This window comes from Candoia aspera, chromosome 1 (assembly GCF_035149785.1).
Source record: "Candoia aspera isolate rCanAsp1 chromosome 1, rCanAsp1.hap2, whole genome shotgun sequence".
NCBI classification, from domain to species: domain Eukaryota; kingdom Metazoa; phylum Chordata; class Lepidosauria; order Squamata; family Boidae; genus Candoia; species Candoia aspera.
Window position 1 is genome coordinate 241,793,152 of NC_086153.1, and position 22,861 is coordinate 241,816,012.

A 22,861-nucleotide genomic window follows, 5' to 3' on the forward strand; every position below is an offset into this window, starting at 1 on the left:
TGGGAGTTGAAGGTGTGTGGACTTCGACTCCCAGAATTGCCCAGCCAGCCATGCTGGCTGGAGAATTCTGGGAGTCGAAGCCCACATATCTTAAAGTTGCCAAGGTTGACAAACAATGGTCTAGAAATACCAAACTGAACTGTAACCAGTAGTAAGAGCAGCTTCCCTCCTTACCTAGGGAGATAATATCTTCTTTACTGAACATTTGCATGCACAGACTAAACAGACATTGTTTGGGGATGCTTCAGTTTGGATCCTCTCACTTTCAAGAGCCTACTTAGAGCCTTCAGTAACCAACTCTACAATTCCTTGATTATACTCTTTGGGTCTGTAGATTGGGGCTCCTTGTTTCAGCCCTCTCCTATGTTAAAAGAAACTTCCTTTCATGTAAAAAGCTGACCTCTAACACAAAAAGTGCATCCTTTCTTTGATGTGCTACATTTCAATAAACGGGGGAAGTCATTTCTTATGTTGGGGGTACTCAGAGATATGACCTTTCACCCAAATCCTGGGGAACTCTTTGTACTTGGTCCAAGGTAAAGACAGGTGTTCCCTTGGCAGCTGCCCTTCTCATGCATCACACTGTGCTCTGCTATTTTGTTACTCTCTCTTCAGTCTCATTTCAGTTGGAGAGTGTGTTTTGTCTGATGTTTTCAATTTTGTGTTCTGAAGAATATTAGTCAGAGGAAGATGTAATATTCTAGCATTTCTTCCCATCAGTGATTTGCCATGGGGGTCAACTTAATTTCCTCTAAGTCAATGAATTTACATTCTGTTAATTTCCGTATAGGGTGGCTTCAGTTCATAAGTATTTCTGTCACTTTCAAAAGAAATGGCCCCAGAACCTACTATCCCATCTGGTACTGCTGTTGGGTTGGGCAGTTAAAGCAAGAACTCAATGAGCATGAGCAATTATATGAAAATGTAACCAAAGGGACACTTTCTGTCTTTAATGGCATTCCAGTAACTTTTTAAAAAATATATTGTCTGCCTCTAAGGACAACACCTCCCTTTTCAAGATGGGTTACATACATAGAAGACGTGAAATCATTAATAAACTCAACATCCTACAAAAGTTAAAACATTCTGCCAGTCCCTTCGGTGGGAGATGGGCGGTGACAAATTTGACAAACAAATAAAATGAACAAATAGTAACATTTACTCCAATTTCAATTGGGACCTAGGTAGAAGGTTTGCCCACATGCAACCCTAGGTCAGTAAATGGGCATTTTCTATTCCAAGTTTTCTTAAAGTTAACAGTGAAAGGACCCTTTGGGTAGAGTTGTATCACTTCAAAGGATCTCCAGATTTTATCAGTTCTTAATCTACAGACAGATTCTTCAAAGCATGGAGGTTCCATAATGTCTCATGTCTTCCCAACAATAATAGTGTTTTTTCATGTGGATGCATGATCATGAGATTTCAGGGCTGTTACATTTTGCTGCTTTCACTTGGGAAGAAGCCATAGGTGTAATCTTTACAGATTGGTTGGTTTTAGGTATTTTACATCCACCTGTCCCAGCTTTAGCTGAAATCAAATGCCCATCTCTTCAAAAAAGTGATTTCTTGCTTTTTAAATTTTTTTCCAAAGCTTACAGTGAGCCATGTTGGCTCTAAAGAAACATGATATGTTCAGACTATTGTCTTTATTATAACCAGGCAAACTGTAACTAAATGATCAGCAGCTTTCTGAATTTCCCCAACTCTTCATCAAAGGAACATTAAGGAAACTTACGTGTGTTTCTTGCTGCCACACTAACTTTCAAGGGATCTATGTGCCATTTTTAAACATTAGAGATTATGGAAAAATAATAAAAAATAATTATATGGACTAGAAATAGCCTGATCATTGGTTTCTGCACATCTCTTTGCAGTGATTTAAGTATTAATTTAATTGTATCATAGTCTTTGCATCACTGCATCTATTTTTAGCTCTGATTGCTAACTATGCTTCAAGAAGGAATTAGTGATTTCTGTGTTCCTGGCAACAAATTCTGCTACTTTAAGATGTTCACAGTTTTTACTTTTCTAAGTTATGTTCACTGTAGATTCCATCTGTTTTTCAACCCTTGAAATGTACCTTTCTACACATTTTAAATATCCAGCAGAGTTTGAAGGGTAAGATTTTATTTTATTATTATTTTAAATTGTGTCCATTGACATTTTCAGAAAGCCTTGGTATATAGAAGCTAGCCAATTTCTCTTGCCTACAAAAAGCCAGACTGCAATATTGTATATTTCACTTATACATCACACATATGGGGTGACTTAGCTGGCTGAAAGAGGTTTGTTGCACCATTATATAGGAATGGTGTCATGGCAGTGGAAATATGAGTTCAGCTGGAGAAAAATCTATTTAAAAGAAGTCATGCCTTTTATACATGATGGAAACATTGGTAAATGTAAAGACCTTATACCTGTCAATTGTGCAATATGTATGAAGAAAATATTATAAGCAGTGCCATGAGTTCTTTGCCTCTGAGCCCACTTTGGTAATGTGTTTTTGCATGGTGAATAGCTGGCAAGTTATCCTGTTTTCTTTAAAAAATCTATATGCTACCAACATAATGTTGCCAGCTGTTAAAGTCTGAGTGCATCTTGCTGGTAATAAAGGTGGGACAATAGCAAACAAACAAACAAACAAAAACCCCCAACACCCTTCATCAGACTGATCCTGAAGTATACGGCTTTTAAGACTCTGATTATAGGAAATCAACCTTTCCAGCTGGTCCAGTAAAACTATGTGTTGTTGACAACAATATCTGCAAGTGGTTCCTCTCTGGGGGTTTAGAAATACCTTTGTGTTATGCTGAATGGCATCAGTCAGGCTCAGAATTTAAGCTCAAACATATTATTCATCTCCAGATCATGTTTCATGGGTGGGTCCTAGATTTGGACTAGGGGAACATATCACATTAAGTATAAATATCAGTTGTGGATATTTGACAATATTTTTTTAAAATCCTTCATGTGTACAGTTTTCCATGATTTATATTGTTATTGATAAAAAATAGAAACTCGGGGTCAGAAAGGCAAGGAGGACAAGTGGCATCATGAGCCAATGAGGCCAATGATACAATTTGTCTAATTTTTGTCATGATGCAATTTGCCTTATTATTATCATTTGTGTGATGAAATCAAGATGTGTGTGACCACATCATGGCTTCTACCAGACACTTATCAGTAGAAATATTAGAGAAGAGGAGTAGCTAAAATGAAATATAGAAGTTTGGGGAAGCATATATGGGAAGAGGAAGGGAAAACAATCTCATTTTACTGATCATTTTGGATTTAAAGTATTGTTTCCAAAAGGGGGCACATTTCTTGTTCAAAGAATATTGTGTCTGACTTTGGAAGATCCGAGTGCCTAGGTGTAAGGCAATGTTTCTCAACCTTGGCAACTTTAAGACATGTGGACTTCAACTGCTAGAATTCTGTATGGTGGCTGAGGAATTCTAGCACTTGAAGTCCACAGATCTTAAAGTTGCCAAGGTTGAGAAACACTGGTGTAAGGGGTTATCAGACACCAAATACCTATTCTCCTAATACAGAAGCCATTGAGACAAGATCCAACATTTCTGAACAGTTGTTAGCTCATATTATTCCTCTGTTTAGTCAGATGCTGTGTAACAATTGTTGTTTTTAAATGAAGGACAAAAAGCCTGGGAAAATAAAAAGGTCTTCACCTGGTGCTGAGGGAAAAACAAAAACAGAAACAGTCAAACTGCATCCTCTGGGACAGTAGAATAACTGGAAATGAAATAAATAGAGTATTTGAAACTTTTGTATCAGGGTAAATTAAATACTATTTGTAGAACTCAATCATCTTGTTTTTCCTCAGTTCTTTTCACATGTTTCTTTCCTTTATTATAAAGTGAAGGGTCCAGACTCACAATCCAGAGTCATAATGTCCTTCTCTTGTTTCCTCATTGGTTTACAAAGTTTTATTGGCCAATCCATGTATTGTTTACCAAGCTGTCCTCTTTTTTCCACCATCCAATGGAAGTTTTTTGTAATATTACCTGATACCATATATTCCTTATATGCTTGAAGACTTGAAAACTAATTTTATATACAAAATACCCCTTAATTCATTCTCCCCCCTATGTAAGCAGTTAAGGCTCTGATCTAAATCCAAACGACCAATTGGAAGGATCCAACTTCACAATTCCAGGTATTTTTTATTCTAAATTATAGGTGATCAGGCTCTTCTGGGCAAAGGTGCCATTTTCCATGGAACTCACTTGGAAGATGACCTGCTAGCGATGTCAAGAAAATTAATCATCTCAACATGTAGAGCCAAGTCAAACAGATAATCATTTATGGAAGAAAATGCCAAGTAACTCAGTCCACTGATTCACTTTATTCAGGAAATCCCCAAAGTCTCAGGTTTCTAATCCTAGCCTTGTTTTTACACTTCTTCCCCACTTCATTCTGAAGAGCCCCTTTGTCTTTCAGTGCAACTGTAACTGAACTGTCATAGCCAGAGGAAGTATTTTTCCAACTCCGCAGCTGTACTGTCCAAGGCCATTCCTGGAATTAGCTTAATCTTACCCTGAAATGGGGGCAAGGAGATGAAAACTGGACTCCTCTATCATTGGCTGCCTCCAGCTTCTCCACAATCACTTCCCTTCCCTTCTAATCCTGTCTCCAGATCAGTTCCGCCAAGTGAAGTAGAGGTGAATAACTCAATCGCCCCCCCTTTTTTTTTTTGCTCCTGGACAAGTGGTTTAAACAGACAAACATAAGCAAAATGTCAGAAGCATGCTTTTAGATTAGCATTTTCACAAACTCTATGATTTGCTTTGAAGTTTTTATTTTTTACAAGAAAGCAATCGAGCAAGGGATTCTTCAGTGCTTTGGTATTACACTAAAAACACTGGTAAAACTCAGACTTGTATATACAGACTGCATATATATTATCCTGATAACTCACATATGAAGGTCAAGTCAATCCTGCTGAACAACCTGGATGAAAGACCATCTGGAACCATATGTAAGCCAATCTGAGTTCCGTGTTTACGTATCACACACAGATACAGGACTAGACTTTGGCATGAAACCTAATGGGGAAGGGATAGGAGGAAACGAGTCTCTTTCCCTTATTCACCTTACAGAGTTTCATGGGAAAAAAATGAACATAGACATATTTCTTCCTCCTCTGATCTACCCTTATTGAACAGATCTAGGAAAATCAGACTTCCTGCACCTATTCAAATGAAATAACAGTACATGATAAAGCCAGGCAGATCAGGGTCTTTGGAACAGGATGAAAAACATTGTCTTGCATCTTCTCCTGGAAGTTTATTGTCATTGGCAGATTATGCTGGATATCTTCTGGTCCTAGTGTGGTCAACCTATGTTGCTTTGTGCACAAACTTACCACCACCACCACTTCTTCTTCATTTGATGGCAGCTGTAGAAGTTGGATGTGTAGAATCAGTTTTGCTACACTATGTTTTGATGAAGACCATGTGTGTGGCTTGAATTTCTTAAAAGAGAGCCTATGAGATTAAGGGTTGAATCAATGAAATCGTATCCAGTAATGAAAGGGGGGAAGTAAAGTAGATTGTTTTCAACTTCCAGAGAAGAATAGAAGATGGATTGATAAAGCTAGGAGACACTGTCCTTCACTGGAATTACAGAAGACCTTTCTTGATGAATAAGGAAAGAGAAATGCCACCTCAAATATCTAAAGCACAGATCTTTCTATTCTGGGGTTATGTTCAACAGATTTTAGCCTAAAAATTCAGATGAAATGGCTCATAACATAGGAAGCATAGACTGATTTGGGGACTGTCTATTTAAAGTAATTAACTTTATTTCCTTAGATTCCACCACTGTTATTTATTTAATCTGTGGCTGAATAATTGTGTCTACTCAAGGCAGACCAGCAAGCCTGGAGCATTAAGCCTCCTGTCTTCAATGGAGCTTGTTACAGTCTTAAGTTTCGGTCCAATGTAATGCATATTTCCTATTCAAGACCTTCTTCCCCAGCTTTCTGTAGAAGCTTTGTTAACATGTCCTGTTACATTTATTTTATGTAACTGTGATTCCTTTTCATTAAAGAACTATCCGTAACATTCTGTTCAGGGTTTTTAGGGTGCACTGGTGTAGATTTCACCATCCTTGCTGACACTAAATAGCTGTAGGCAGAGTATGCTCTTTTCTTTGATGAACTTTCTGCAAACTGGCTATTGATTCAATGACTTGCTGTGGATGATGGAAGATCCATGCCACAGGGGACAAGGATGTCAGGAGAAGAGGAAATAGTGGGGCAAAAGCAAACACACATTGTTCCAGGACACTGATGCTCCTTTCCATAGCAAGCAGAAGGGGTGGGGGGGGGGAGAGAGAGGGAAAGAGAAGCCAAGCAGGGTCTCTTGCCAGAAAAGTGGTGCAATTGTGTCTTAAGTATTGCAGCTCTCCAAACATGATCAATAACAGAGCATTGCATAGGCATGACTTCCCCCCCCCCCCATTAGAATGCTTCCTTCTATTTCCATTGTTTGCAATTAAGAAATGCATGAGCTCACCATCTCCTTAGATCAGGGCATGAGGACGGTGATAGAGAAATGCATTTTTGGATACATTTTCATCCTTTAACTATCTATAAAATTTAAAAATGGTTAGAGGTTCCCGTGTGAGTAGGTAGATGAATCACCGTCCAGGAAGCTGCCAGTGCATCTCAGAGGGTTGATCCCTCTTCAGCCACATCTGATAAATACCCTCTGAAGTGGTGATAGTGAAGCAGCTACTCTGTCTTCCCAGCTGAAGTATTCATTTCCTAGTCTGTGTGTCTTAATCATTAATGTGCAGACCTAAAGGACTGTCATCAAAGTCAGTTGCCCTATTGGCTGGTTTGGAAGTGATGTTAGTCCTGATCTCAAAGCCCTAATTGGCTAAGAGGACCACACCAATGTTTTGCTCCTTCCAAATTCTGTAGTACGTGCCAGAAATCACCCATCTAAGGAAATCCTGCCTATCATAGTTCCAAACCAGTGGTGTGAATATAAATGCTGGATCTTATTTCTTAGCCTAGTAGATTTCTGAAGTCTTTAAGGCAGGTTCAGCTACCTATCATCAATATCACATCAGAGGAGATGCCTACGGATCAAACACCCACACCCACACACACAATGCCATACATTCAATGTCACTTTTTAAATTCCGTTTTTCCATTAAAAACACTTTGATATCTGTATACAAGCACAATTTTCAAATTTGAATATAATCAGTTATAATGCTACAGTAATGCCAGACACTGACTGATGCTGCCAAACCATCCTAGGAAAGTGAGATTCATTGGCATCATGAATGCACCTTCCTAATATTCTGTTGTTGTAATGTTTGGATCTCATTCCCCCTGCCTCCATGGACTATTATGGCTACCTACTAGATCTTTCGATGCTGCAATATCAGAATTTTAGAAGGGGAAAACACTGCTATTTGTTCTGTAATCATAGTTGGGCGGGGAAGACAGACCCAGCTGTAAATTATTGTATACAAGAAAAAGGGACTGCCCTTCAAAACTGAGGACTTCCTCTAAAACCAGTGGCATATTGGTAATATTAATCCCATACCTTTCCTATTGAATCTCTTTTGTCTTGAATTGCAACTACTGAAGATAGAAACTAGGAACTCACCATGCATTTATTGAACAACAGAGAGGTAGCACGTATTCCTCTTTTTTGGGGGGGGGCTTCTATTCTCCCACCCCCCTTTTCCTTGAGGAAACATCTAAGCACATAAGAGCCGTGCTGGATCAGGCCATTTGGTGTCCATTGAGTTACTTTTGTCTATTTGCTTGACAAGCATCTCATGACTTTTATGTATTTGATGCTACATTTGTGGTGATTTCATTAGAAGCAGCAGATATAATGGAACTCTATGCTCCATCTGATCGTGTGCAACAAGGAAAAACACTGATTGAAACTTGTCCCTCTGGCACATCTCCCAGGTTTCTGAGTATGCATTTGTCAAAACACAGACCAATTCTTCCAAATAACAGCATACAATATTTTTATCTTCCTAGCAGGCTCAGTTACATTGTTAGGCATCCTCTTTACACTGGACTAGATCTGAAAATATCACTGTTCATCTCTTGACATTACAGAAGATTTGTTCAAAGGCAGCTCTAACACAGATCTGTGTTTTTTTTCCTCTGAGATGAGAATCTGCTCCTAGTACTATTAATAGCTGAAACAGAAGTTTGAATATGGCTGACTACCACATTAGTGGAAAACCTGGGGAGCTCATAAGTGAGATTTGTGTTTCTGCAGATTAGCTCAAACAATACATTATCTACTGTCTTTGGCACAGGTGCTGATAAGCCAGATGATCCCTGATGCTTAAGTTCTACATCGGCAGACTTCTTATCTTCCAGACAGAGAGCATCAGAATCCTCCAACCCTTCAGATGCAGCTGACAGTCTTCTTGGTGTGTAAGCTTTTCTGTTCTTACACACTTCAAGCTAACACTTGTGGGAGGCTGTGGAGTAGCCCTTTTGACATGGTGGGTTTGCTTGTACTCTCATGCCTCCTTTGTGCTATAGAGTTAACATTTAAGCTGCACAATGTCAATGTGTGGGCACTTCTGCTGGGAATAGGTCTGGGAGTAGCTGCAGGGAGACCTGATATCATTGGCAAGGTATTCAGTGATTGGCAGCACACTTAGAAGGGCAGTAGAAGCACTGGAGACTAAGCTTAAAGTGGGACACTGTCCCCCCCCCCCCGACACACACATGCAGACAGCTTCCTACTGTATTTCTGAGCATGTTGGTCCCTCTGGCCCCACCTTCCACTGTTCAGCTTTCCCTATCCTTCTCTGCACAGGAACTGACTGTTATCTACTTTAGATAATACCCCTGTTCATATCCCATTCTATGGAAATTACTGGGTTGCCTTGCCAGGTCTAGATGGTGATTGCTAGTAGTTTGTGAGAAAAAAATATGATCACCTTTGGGAGGACATCCTCTCTTCTAAGTTGTGTTTCTTCCTATTCTTAATTGCTACATTATGACAGGTTTTCATCACTCTTAATAGATTGCAAAACCTTATCTACTACTTGTAGGCACTGCAAGTAATGGACCAACATAAAGCCCATCTTCCCAGAGCCCCTTCCAGGTCACTAGTACTGATTGTTCCATTCCAACAGTTTGAGATCTTGTCAGTGGTGCGATGTAGAGAATTAGGCTTAGCTAACTAGAAGTGATACATGGCCTAGTACACGGCACTAAGGGAGGAGGAAAGAGGTAGAAGGAGAAAGAAGTATCTGCTATGGTCTGCACAGGGTATCTTCAATCCATTTAGTAATTGTGTTCAAGCAACCAATTTTTGAATAGAATAAAAAACAATCTACAGTTTCATTACTCATTAGATTCCTTTTTGCTTTTCTTCTGGATTTCTGGATTATAGACCGTCTTTCTTCCTAAATTCATTTGGGTTGATTTACCTGGTACTCCCATACATTGATTGGCAAAGTGTAATAGAATGTGAGAATGACCTTGGAAGATAGGGGGAAGAGATGCTGCCTAGGGAAGGACTTGATAAAAGAGGGAGGAGTCTGCAACTGAGTAACAGGCAGAAAAAGAAACTTAGAAAGGACCTGCCCTAACTGTTTATGTGGCAAATAGGGAGGGCAGGAGACTTGTACTTTCAGACTTGCAGGATTCTGTTAATGTAGTCTAACAATAAAGCAGAAGTAGGTCATCTGGTTGTGTTTCCTGTCTGGTCTACCTGAGAGGGCTGACACAAAGATAGCATATTATCCTGTCTTTGTATTACAGATGGTGGATGGCCACTAGCCACTTTACTGGCTGTTTTTTTTTTTTTGAAGTGGTTAGATGTATAATTTCCCAACAGAGGACAGAAAGTGCATTGCCTTAGAACCATAATAAGAAAGATTAAGTAGACCGTTATCTTAAAAAAGACAGAAGTGATGGCACATTGAAGAAGAAAGCAACTTACTGAGGGAAATGTACAGCCCTCCCCCCTGTTCTAAAAAATTAAGGAGCATTTTAAAATGAATGTGAGGGGAGGGCTAAGTAAAAACCCTAACCTAAGTAAGAATTAATGCAATTGAATCATGACTGACTTTAAACAAAATAAAACATTGGAATGGAATGGGATCTGTATATTGTACAAAAGTAGAAGATAGGATAAGATAGGATAGGAAGTTGAATAAGCTAACTGGGAAACCAAGGATTAACTGGATAGTTAGAATCGTTAATAGAAGGATTAACTGAAATATAAGTCGACTGGTGTTTTGCAAGAGAGAGTACAATCACGTACAGAACTACTAAAAAAAAAGAAAAACTAGGTAATAACATGGTGCAATACAGTGACAGCAATACACACTGTGTGGAGCTTTGAAGGGCACCTTGATTTACTGAAGCTTTGTCTGAAGTGTCCTCTCAAAGCCAAGCCTTGAACTGGGGTTCCCCTCTGAACTGCTGGATTGGAGTGGCCTAACTGCTTTGACCTGATTGCTGAAGGGAGCTGCATGTGATTCTTTTCACTGGATTGAAGCAGCCAGATGAATCAAGTTGGTCCATTTCTAACTGAGGTGTCATGATGGAGTGGCTCAATTTTTCAAGTCATGGCTTTATTGCACAGGCCTAATGCATACATCTATTTCTCTTTCCCATAACCCTGCTACACATAATGGCTGTGACTGGGACCACCAGTTGCAGTTGGCACTCTAATTGGGTCTGTCTCTGCCAATTTTCTCTTTGCCTGCTAAGGGGTGTGTGTGTGTGTTTAATATAAGTACTAAAAGTTCTGATTTTGCCCTCCTTTATGGCATTGCATCAGCATCACCCAGGAGTTGCATTTCCTGAATGCATATGAGGGCAGAGAGATTCACAATCATGGGTAGGGAGAATTATGCACTTTATTCCTCTGCCCTTGTATAAATTAAAAACCATCCTGAACTGCCTCATTCCATGCTGGGTTAAAGCTTTACACTGAGTTGAGCCATTGTCCTAGTTTGTATCTCTTTCCACTGTAATTCATTTTCACCTACACTCTGGCTTTACCAGTCTTTCCAAAAAATCACCCAATTAAAATAGTGTTCTTTAATTAATGTGTATTTTGAAACAGATCTAAGTAGTGCAGTCCAACTTGTAGATGAGATGCTCCCGTATTCACTATATATTTATTTTCCCTTTGGATATTTTTCTATTCCACCCTTCCTTTTCCCCATAGATTTTTCCTACATGAAAAAGTACCACAGTAGTATTCAAGCCTAACTTTCAAACCCACAATGATTGGGTAGTCCCTACAGTCAAGCAAAACAAGCTTGCCCAGCCCTTGAATGAACTGGACTCATTTTCTCATTCCAACACCCTGACTCAGGTCCTTGGCGTCGTCTGTTTGCATGTTCTAATAAAATGTACTTCTGTTCTAGACTTGGAATGATTGTTAATACTAATACTAGCAAGTTACATATGCTGCAACAGAAAAGCTGGCTTAGCTAAATACAAAGGAACACATTGAGGCTTGTACTAGAAAATCTTTTAATGTAGTAAATCAAAACAGCTGTTTTAGGATATTTAATTTTCACTCTTGTTCACTATAAGCTAGGGTCTCAGATAAACTCAGGCCTAGTTTACACATTAGCAATTGTGATAGTAAAACTGTTTCTGGATCGAAACTGGGAACATCCAGGCTGTGCAGGATATGTACACATACCCCATATATCTGGAGGCTCCAACCCTAATCCTGGATTTATTTCTTTCCCCTGATATGTAGGGATGCTCAATGAATACCACTGTTGTAAATTCTGTTATGAATTGACCTGAATTTTGCTTGTGGTTTGGAATATAATTGTTCACCAAATTCCTCATTTCTCTCAATTTTTCAGTGGAGTCATTAACCCCAAAATCAGGCAAACAAATAAATACAATGCATTTAAAATGTATACATTCAAAATTCTTAATACTGAAATGTGAATTTTGTGCATGTTTTAAGAAAAAAAGTATTGGGTAAATTAGTATGGAAATGGAATGGGAAGAATAAATAAAAAGTGACAGGAATCAGAAATAGCTTGTTCTGACCTCCCCTGATGGTTTATTCATGTCAAATATGGTGTCAAGTTTCCCGGCATTTTCCATTTCAACCATTGAGCCAGATCATTTGGAAAGAATTCAATCATTCTTTATATTCTCACTCTTTGAACTAATGTTGTTTTCTCAAGGATGGAAAATGTTCATTGATGCTTTTATGGACCATGTTCCTCAGATCAGAGCAGAATTCTGGCACAGACCAGGATGACACTGGGTTTTGCAGTCAGCATGCCCAATGTGCCTTGGGATTTAAGCCCAATTAAAGGCTCTCCCAAAATAGCAAACTATTCCCTTTGTTACTGGTAAGAACTCAGTAGTTATAGATTTAAATTTATTTTTTCATCCCGTGTTATAAATTTATAACATGGGGTAAAAAAAATAAATCAATACTTTTGAATATTTTTGAATAAATCAATAGGAAAGAGAAATGGTAATAGAAATGTGAATAATAAATAAATAAATAAATAAAATTATGATTATTGTTTAAAATAAAAGAAATGACATTGTTGAGTGGAGCTCACTTCCTGGTTACTGTATAGACTAATGTTTCTCAACCTTGACAACTTTAAGTTGTGTGGACTTCAACTCCCAGGATTCCCCAGTCAGCATGGGTGGCTGGGGAATTCTGAGAGTTGAAGTCCACACATCTTAAAGTTGCCAAGATTGAGAACACTACTGTAGACACATCCATGCATTCTTGCTGGGATTTCAGAAATGGTTTGCCATTGCCTTCTTCCAGGATATGCTTTCAATCAATCAATCAATCAATCAATCAATCAATCAAGCCACAGTCTAGTCTTCAGCCCTAGGATTCCTTGGTGGCCTCCTATCCAGGTATCTAAGCAATCAGGTTTGGCTGTGCTTAGTGCCCAACACAGAGAAGGATGAGAAGTTGAATTAATGGTGTATGGCTTACTAGTTGGATTCAGGGTTTGAAGTAAATATTGGGGGAGTTGTTTTGATGTCCATCATAACATACACAAATTCCAATGTATACATATGCAGATATTTGCAGTGATGTCTGCAAGGGTGAACCCTTTGTTCTGTTGTATACTCAGCTTGTAAAGTTAGCTCCACATTCCCCACAGATATTGCATGAATCTGTGTGTGTAATGGTTGCCTAATCCCAAATACTCAGTCTCACAAGCTCAGGCTTAAAGATAACTGATTTATTAAAGGAATAGTATGCAAATACAGAGAAAGCTGAGAATGAGCAAAAGCGCGCCAAATACAAACTTAAGAGCCTTGCGTTCGAACCAGTCCCGCCCCGCATGCATGACAGCCCACACCCTCTCCCAGGTGCAAGCAACCGTTACACGCGCCTGGGAAAGTAACCTTGAACAGGCTGGCAAACCCAAACATACATTCCAGTGTTGGAAAACAACGAGGAGGGCAGGAATGGAAAACCCCCAGCATGAACTAACGTTAATACACTCAGCATACAGGTTTGACATGTGAACCGTTACAATGTACACAGATCAATGAAACGTGGAGCATGACATATCGCCCCCCCCCCCCGAAAATTGCTAAGGAGCCGGCTTGGAAGGGTAGGCAGAATGAAAGCGGTTCACCAGGATAGGTGAACGAACATCAGTAGCAGACACCCACTCGGGATGAGGGAAGTGTTTCCAGCGCACGAGGTATTGTAAAATGGAGCGCTGGCGACGGGAGTCGAGGATGTCGGCTACTTCAAAGTGTTGCTGGTTATCAATCAGGATCGGAGGAGGTGGGACTGGTTGGGGGTGCCAGCGGTCGGATGGGACATACGGCTTGAGTAAGCTGCAATGGAAAACAGGATGTAAACGTTTGAGGTTATGAGGTAAATCAAGTTTAAAGGTAACAGGATTGATTTGAGCAACAATGGGAAAAGGACCCACAAACTTAGGACCAAGTTTTTTGGAGGGCTGTGGAGATTTGAGAAATTTTGTGGACAAATAGACTTTATCACCCACAGCAAAAGTAGGCTCAGGGGAGCGCTTGGCATCTGCGTGTTTTTTATAGGTGGTTTGAGAGTGGTGGAGGGCTTGTTGAATGTTGTGCCACGAGTCTTTGAGATTGTCAGCCCAGGCATCGAGAGAAGTAGGCAGCGGTTGCGAGTGAGGGAGTTCGGGGATTGGAACGAACTCACGTCCGAAAACCATCTTAAAGGGGACTTGACCAGTACTTTGATGAATGGAGTTGTTGTAGGCAACCTCCGCAAAAGGAAGGAGGCCTACCCAGTTGTCTTGCTGATAATTGACAAAAGCTCGGAGATATTGTTCTAGAGTAGAATTAACAGCCTCCGTGGATCCGTCAGTCTCAGGATGCCAAGCAGTTGAAAGGGCTTGTTTGGTGCCAAGAAGTTTCAAAAAAGCCTGCCAAAAGTGTGATGTAAATTGTGTGCCTCTGTCAGTCACCAAACGGGAGGGGATCCCGTGAAGGCGGTACACGTGAAGGAGGAATAGACGGGCGAGTTGTTGTGCGGTAGGAATGGAGGCACACGGGATGAAATGAGCTTGTTTTGAAAAAAAGTTTTTAACTACCCAAATGACGGTTTTTGGTTGACTGGGAGGTAGGTCAACAATAAAGTCCATTGATATGTCCTGCCATGGGAAAGATGGGGCTGCAACAGGTTGTAGAAGTCCCTGTGGTTTGCCAGGTTTGCGCTTTGTTGTGGCGCACACAGGGCATGTGGCTACATAAGATTTAAGGTCCTTCAGGAGGGTGGGCCACCAAAACTGTCGTCTGATGAGGTGAAGGGTCTTAAGGTACCCAAAGTGTCCAGCTGACTTGTCATTGTGGCAGCGCTGGAGAACTGCCTTTCGCAATGCCTCAGGCACATAGAGACGATCGTTACGCCAAGCAAAGTTGTCAGTGAAAGTTACAGTGTTTAAGTTTGCTTGCAACCAAGTATCAGTTTTCAGGTGAAAAAGCAACTGTTGCTTTAAGTCTGAGGGAATTGGCAAGCGCCGCGGCTGGGAGGGAGTTGGAGTGGATTGAGGCGGAGATTGCTGGGCGCGCGTCCGGCTGCGTGTCACTGCAGGCAATCCTAATTGCCCCTCTGTCCAGATGGTGCCTTGGACCATTGGGCCAGGCCCAGCATCTTGGGGTCTGCGTGAGAGAGCATCTGCTAAAAAGTTTTTCTTGCCTGGTATGAATTTAAGTGTGAAATCAAAGCGACTGAAGAATTCAGCCCAGCGAAGTTGTTTAGGGCTGAGTTTGCTTAAAGCTTCTAAGTTTTTATGGTCAGTCCATACTTGGAAGGGGTGAGAAGCCCCCTCCAACAAGTGTCGCCAGGTTTCTAAAGCTGTTTTCACAGCAAAAGCCTCTTTTTCCCAAACATGCCAGCGTCTCTCTGTTTCAGTGAATTTGCGAGAGAGATAGGCACAGGGCTTCAAAGACTTAGAGTCCTGAGATTGGAGCAGTAATGCACCCACCGAAAAATCGGAGGCATCCACTTGCACTATGAATGGCTTGGTGGGGTCAGGGTGCTGTAAAATTGGCTCAGTTGTGAAGAGTTGTTTGAGGGCATCAAACACTTGCTGGCAAATGGAAGTCCATTTAAGGAGCGCTCCCGGGTTCTTTGAACGGCGTGTGTCGCCCTGTGCTTTGGTTTTGAGGAGTTCTGTGAGGGGGAGGGCAATTTCTGCGAAATTTTGGGCAAATGCCCTGTAAAAATTGGCGAATCCTAAGAAACTTTGCAATTGCCTCCTTGTGCGGGGAGGCTCCCATGCTACAATGGCTTCAACTTTGGCAGGGTCCATTTCAATACCCTTAGCAGAAATTCTATAGCCCAAGTAATCTATTTGTGATTGATGGAAAGCACATTTGGATAGTTTGGCATACAATTCAGCTTTTCTTAATTTAGAAAGCACTTGGCGCAGCGAGTGAACATGTTGAGACATGGTTTCAGTATAAATCAACACATCATCCAAATAGACCAATACTCCTTTAAATAGGTGGTCATGCAAGACCTCATTGATAAGTTGCATAAAAACACCAGGGGCACCAGAGAGGCTGAAAGGCAAAACCTTGTATTAGAAGGCCCCCAAAGAGCAGTTAAAAGCCGTTTTCCACTCGTCCCCTTCCTTTATGCGAATGCGAAAATAGGCTTCCCTTAAATCTAATTTGGAGAATATCTTGCCCTTGGACAGATGTGATAACATGTCTTTGATTATGGGCAAGGGATATTTATTGGATATTGATACCGCATTGAGCCCGCAGAAATCTGTACATAACCTTAAGGAACCATCCTTTTTGGGTCTGAATAGAACAGGTGCCCCCACTGGGGAGTTTGCAGGCTCAATGAAACCCCTAGCAAGATTTTTGTCAATGAATTCTCTTAGCGTAGCAAGTTCTTTAGGAGACATGGGGTAGATTTTTGGCAGAGGTAATTTTACATTGGGGAGGAAGTCAATGGCGCAGTCTGTCTTTCGGTGAGGTGGCAACGTATCTGCCTCCTTCTCCCCAAACACATCAGCCAGATCCTGGTATTGGCTAGGCAGTCCTTCCAGAGGCAGAAGTGTTTGTACAGTGGTGTGAGCTACCCCCCCACCCTCCATGTCCTCTAGGAGATCCTTTTCGGGTACTTTGTAAAATCCATCTGTAAAAGTGACAGTTCTATGTAGCCAGTTGATGAATGGGTTTTGTTGTACAAACCAGGGCATACCCAAAATGACCAGAGGGCCCCCCACTGGAGCTATAACAAAAGGTAGTTTTTCCCCATGGGAACCCATTTGTAAGGCAACCAGTCCCGTGGAATGAGTGACTGCCTTCCCCCCCGCCGTAGTTCCATCCAATTGGGTGAAAATCATAGGTCGTGGTAAAGGGAACGTGGGCAGTTCCAGGGCCGCCACCACATCAGGGTGCATGAGGGAATGGGAGCAGCCTGAGTCGAGGATGGCCCAGACTTCCACAGTTTTGGTTCTGGAGCCCAATTTTACTTTCACAGTCAGTGTAGGAAAATTTCCACTCACCGAATCGTGGTCGCGCCTGGTTTCTTCCACCTGCCCAATGGCGCTCATCAGGGCAGGTGGTAGGCTTTTCCCGCCGGCTGTTTGAATTGTAATTCCTCTTCCTTGTCCCCAAATGGCAGCTCGGGTGGGTCTAGTTCAGCGATGGCAGCTTTCATTTTCCGCGGTTGGGCAGGCGACTTCAGTGGAGGTTTCGCCTGCCGTTCCTCCGGGCGGCGTCTGGGGCACGAAGTGGCGCAATGACCTTCTTTTCCGCACCTCAGGCATTGACCCTTGGAAAACCGTCGTTCCTTTTCCTCCTCCCAGGTTTTTGGTTTGGGGCGGCTGGCCAGTCCAGTCGCACGCGCTCCTTTTGCGATTCAGGACTGTCTAAGTTCTTTAGTATGGGCATAGGTTTGCAGGGCGTTTTCCGCACTGCCTGCCAACTGAATCCATCCGTATAGCGTTTTAGGGTCGTCTCTTCCCAGCGCCCAACGGAGGATTTCTGGCTCCAACCCTTGCTTGAACATTTCAATTAAGGTTGGCTCAGACCAATCTTCCACCTTCCCTGATAAGGCTTTAAATTCGAGCGCGTAGTTGGCGACGGAGAGGGACCCTTGATAGAGTTTTCTCAGGGCGTTTTTGGCTGTTTCTTGAGCTAAAGGGTCTTCGAAGTGTTAAGTGCCCACAGAAAGTCATCGAAGTACTCTAACTCTGTTGCCTCGATTTGGCAGAGTTGCACATACCAATCAGCTGCCCTCCCTCTCAGTTTGTTGGCAATAAAATTGATTTTGCCATGTTCCGAACGGAAGTTTCGGCCCCAATCCTCCATATAATGCTTAGCATTAGTAATGAAGGAGAGCGTAGTGGGATCCCCATCAAACTTCACCCCAAACGGTGGGAAGTTTCTTACTGGCTCAGCTGGCTGTGGCGGCTCCGTAAACGTCAGCGTCCGTCTAGCCCCCAGGGGTGGCCGATCTCTGGGCAATCTTGTCTCTCTCTCCCCCCCTTGGCGGGATGCTCGAGTCCTGCTCCTTCCCCTGGGTGGTAGGGTGCTGTGTCTTGGGTAAGCCAGCTGTGACTGATCTTCCTCCCAATCTTCCAGAGGTGGCCCTGCACCCTTGGGGAGATCCTTTAGGATTGTCACTATCAAATCCATTTTGTCCTCGATTGCTTTCATACGAGCAGGAGTGACCGCCTCCTCCACAGGTCGGTTGGTTACCACCACCCTCGGTGACAGGGGGATTTCGGGCTCCCAAGAGGGTTGTGGGGACCCCCCCCCCGGTGCTTTTTCCACTACGGATTGGTGTTCACTCCTGAGACTCTCCTGCATGGATAGCAGCAATTCATCTAATTGGACTTCTCGCATTTCACGACGTGCTGCTCTTTGCGCTCTCGAAGTTAGAGCGGGTCGGGTCCTTGTCGAATCCGGCTCTTCCTCGCTCCCTTCACTCACGCGCAGCTGTTGGTCGGTCATCGCTAGTGCTCCCGTATATCCAACGTTTGGATGGGGCTAGCGGGAGATGGATAAAATGATTCTCAGCTTTATGTAATGGTTGCCTAATCCCAAATACTCAGTCTCACAAGCCCGGGCTTAAAGATAACTGATTTATTAAAGGAATAGTATGCAAATACAGAGAAAGCTGAGAATGAGCAAAAGCACGCCAAATACAAACTTAAGAGCCTTGCGTTCGAACCAGTCCTGCCCCGCATGCATGACAACCAGCGCCCCCTCCCAGGTGCAAGCAACCGTTACACGCGCCTGGGAAAGTAACCTTGAACAGGCTGGCAAACCCAAACATTCATTCCAGTGTTGGAAAACAACGAGGAGGGCAGGAATGGAAAACCCCCAGCATGAACTAACGTTAATACACTCAGCATACAGGTTTGACATGTGAACCGTTACAATGTACACAGATCAATGAAACGTGGAGCATGACAGTGTGTGTATGTGTGTGTGTACCCATTGCCTTTCAGATCCTGCACAGAAACATACAGTTTATGAAACCAACACTTCTTTGCCCTGGGTAGGATGATTCTTCATTTTCCACCCACCTGCCTTTGCCCAGCTCCACTGCTTCAGTTTTATTTAATAGGAAGATTGATGCCAGAAGGTTTACTTTTCAAGGAATATCAAGCATAGCCAGAGGGTTCCTCTTATGCTTTTCATTGCAGTGATTGAAATAATAATAATAATAATAATAATAATAATAATAATAATAATAGAAAAAGCTCAACCCCTCTTTAGAAATCGAACTATTTGAAATAATATTTTTTCCTCTCCATGATCATAAGAAAGACATTCAATTATGCCAATCTTTAAATAATCCATTGAACTAAATCAGGGTTTCTAACGTCTAGTCCTTCCCTAAAACAGAGGACAATTTAGTCAGCAATATTGCTGGAGCAGAAGGATTTTGGGGTTTGGATGTCAGTTAAAGCCTACAAAAGTACAGACAATATCCTGAATTAGTAACAATGTGTTGATTGGTCATACTGTTAACTCCAGTGAGAACCAAACGATTTGCTGAGGACAACTGGAAAAGAGTGAGATGCTGTTATTCCTCAATGATTATGGAGCACAACTGAATTAATGGCTTGGACTCTCATACCTTTGTCCTGTATGATGGTCTTTTTTGCCTGGCAATTAATGCTGAAAATGTAGTCAGTGGTAGCATTACTCAGTATAATTGCCATAGCACATGTGGCTTGTTTGGGATTTCTCTGATACCTGTAATGTTCCTGTTTCTTTCTCAAAGATGGAAGAGATGGTGAAGAGTACTAGATAGGCAAAGAAGTACATCTGGGAAGCTCAATCACTATTTCTTAGATATGGTTAGCCATGTGTACACTGTGCATTCATCTTAACAGCTCAGTATAGGAAGCAATGAATCATCATCATCATCATGGCCATTTCTTATGTGATACAGACAAAAATCTCTTGATTTTATACCACTTTTCTAAGAATAAGAATAGATCATTATTCCTCTTACTAAAGATGTTAGTTAGGTACAGCTGAGCTGGTGCTTGTAATGACAAATGTTCACTACCTTTATGTGTCTTTAGTAGTATCTCAGAGCTTCTCTAAGGACAAGTCAATAAAAAATTAGTCAGCAATAGCTCAGGTTCAGGCATGGACAAATTGACAAAATGCCAAGGAGCACTGGTAAGACCTTTCCCTCTCTGCACATTTAGTAGTTTTACCTTGGCACATTCGTGTTAGGTGATATAGTAGGTGATACAATTTTCTGAAAGTGTTTTGCTTCTGTTTTTCTATCTCATTCTCAGGCTGCTTTAAATTGTACTTTTTAAAAAAAATGTAATGATGCACAAAACTGTAAGATTTTTTTCCCCTGTTACATATCTATCCATCACTCTGAGATCGTTCTGGCTGCTCCACTTTTTGTTCTGAAAAAGTTCTAAGGAAAAATTCCCTAATTATAACCTCCCTTGGAATTGAATTGTGGAGTGGGGAGCCAAGGATTCTGTCTGCAGGCTGCTGAAGAAAGAATTGTACAGCGAAAGACAGAATATTCTCATGTATCTCCTGGCCATCTCACTTATCCACCCCATGCATTCATCAACATTTCATATTCCTTGGCAAAACATATACAGTACATCTGTCTGTCTCTCCATCTGTCTATTTCTCAGCAGAGCTCTCAGAAACTAAGACTGCACTGCCTTGATTTGGGTTAAGTCTCAGTAGTGTCAGATCTTACATTATAATGCAAGTGATTGATTGATTGATCAGATTTATAGCATTGTATTTATAATGCAAGTTCCTTAATTCCAAAAAGGTTTGTGGCAGAAGGGAAGTAATTGTTGCCATTCTGATTAGCACAAAGCAGAGTTGCTTTTGAAATTTTTGTGGTCCCATCTGTGACTTCCATTAGCTGATGGTTCTAGGTAGCTAATCCTTGGAAATGTGTGCTCTGATATTTATAAACCAAAGAATTTGTTTGATGCTAGAGCCATTAATTTGCCAGGAATAGTAATGAGTAACGTGCTATTTAGAAAAGATACTACTTTGGTTTACTGTAACGAGTAACTTGCTGTTCCTTACTGCAAATTTAGGCAGTTTTAGGCCCACTTGGGTTCGAGGAAGAATTGTTGCACCATTTACATATAGAAGGGCTTTAGACAGATCTAGTACTTGACGTAGGACTGTGGGTGGTAAAAGTTGGGTTTTGTCAGGACTTAAACCAGTGAGTTAATATAAAAGTTAAAAAAAAAAGGAATGCCAAAATGCAATCCTCCTTCACCTCTGTGAACATGGATTATAGGTGACAAGTGTTCTGAAGCTACACAGTGGGCCTACATTACATTGTTTTCATGTAATTTCATGATAGCAATAGCAGGCATGGGTCAGTGGAAGAGAGCCAGTTTCTCTCGGATCCAAAAGCTGCCTTTAGCTCAAGAAGGCCATGTCCTTATGTACAGTATGTTTCAACTAGATGGTGAAGAATGAGCTGATCAAACATTGAACAATCCTCTTTAACATTGGCTTGATCCTACACCATCCCATATACTGTATATACTTCTCAATTTTTTTTCCAGTGGCAGTACTTAGACATAGCTTGCTGATTACACCCAATTCTACATAAATACAGTAAGAATACCAGAACTGGGGCCTAACATTCAACGTTTTTTTAGCATTTTTGCTAGGATCGAATCACCTGCCACCTTGACATTTTTGAAATGGGAAATAGGCTTGACCACCGCAGAAGGAAACAGAGGGCCAGCTTGCTATGCTGTCAGGGCAGTGACTTGAAAGTGACAGGATAATCTCCTTCCTCTAGGATGCTCTGTACTTCTTCACAAACTATAATCTTCTCCAGGAATGGAAAGTTGGAGACAGAATGATAATTGTCAAAACAGATGGATCCAGGTAAGGTCTTTGAAGGAGGGGGTGCACTACAGCTGCTTTCAAGGCTGTCAGCACCATTCCCTCTCAAAGAGAGCTATTAACCACCTCCCATATTCATTGTGTCATGCCTGTATCTGATCCCTTAAGGAGCCAGGATCAGCATGGATTAGATCCACAAGTGGCTGAAGGCAACCAGAAAAGCTCTCTATCCATATCTACAGAGACCATAGCCCTCAAAATGTCCCAGTAATATGGCAAGACATTGCCCAGTCACCATAATGGACTCTACCCACGAGAAGTCAAGTCTTTGGTGTATCTGAATTACTTTATTGGCAAACCACTGTCTTAACTGGTCCCAGTACTCAGGCAGGAGATTTACCTATTGCCTTCTCCCAAGAAGGGAGCTGGTAACCCGAAATAGGCTGCTTTACCAATGCGGTAAAGGAAGAAAAGCATGGTGCTTTGCTTCTGTTAAGCCCCAGTATAGGTTCAGACTTATGCTCATACCTGTGCTTGGTTGGATTCACTTTTCATGTTCTTCCACCAGGGCTCTAATTAGGGTCCCACCAGGGCTTCAGCTGCTTCAACTCCCAGAGGTCCTCAGTAAATCAGGAAACCATTCAGGATTGGCCCACAAAGAGAGAGGTCACTTGTGGGAAATTTTATCAGGCACCCAGATTGCTACTTGTTGCCTGTGGCTAACCAGTGATTGTGCTGGGAAGATCACTGGGAAAACCCCTAAGTGCCAGCTAGAAACTATATGGATCCATAAGGCATCTGGGGTAGACACCTAATTGGCCTATTTGCCCTAGGAGGCAAGTAGAATTTCAAGTGGAATTGGCGTACAAGGTGTGGAGTGTGGATATCTGTTCCTCTTGAATTCAGGGTAGCTCTTCCAATAAATAAGACATTCTACTTTATATTTCTCTTCCCCCATCCTCCAGAATTCTTAGCTTGGATCTGGGCTCTTGGCTTCATGTTGATGGTACAGTCACT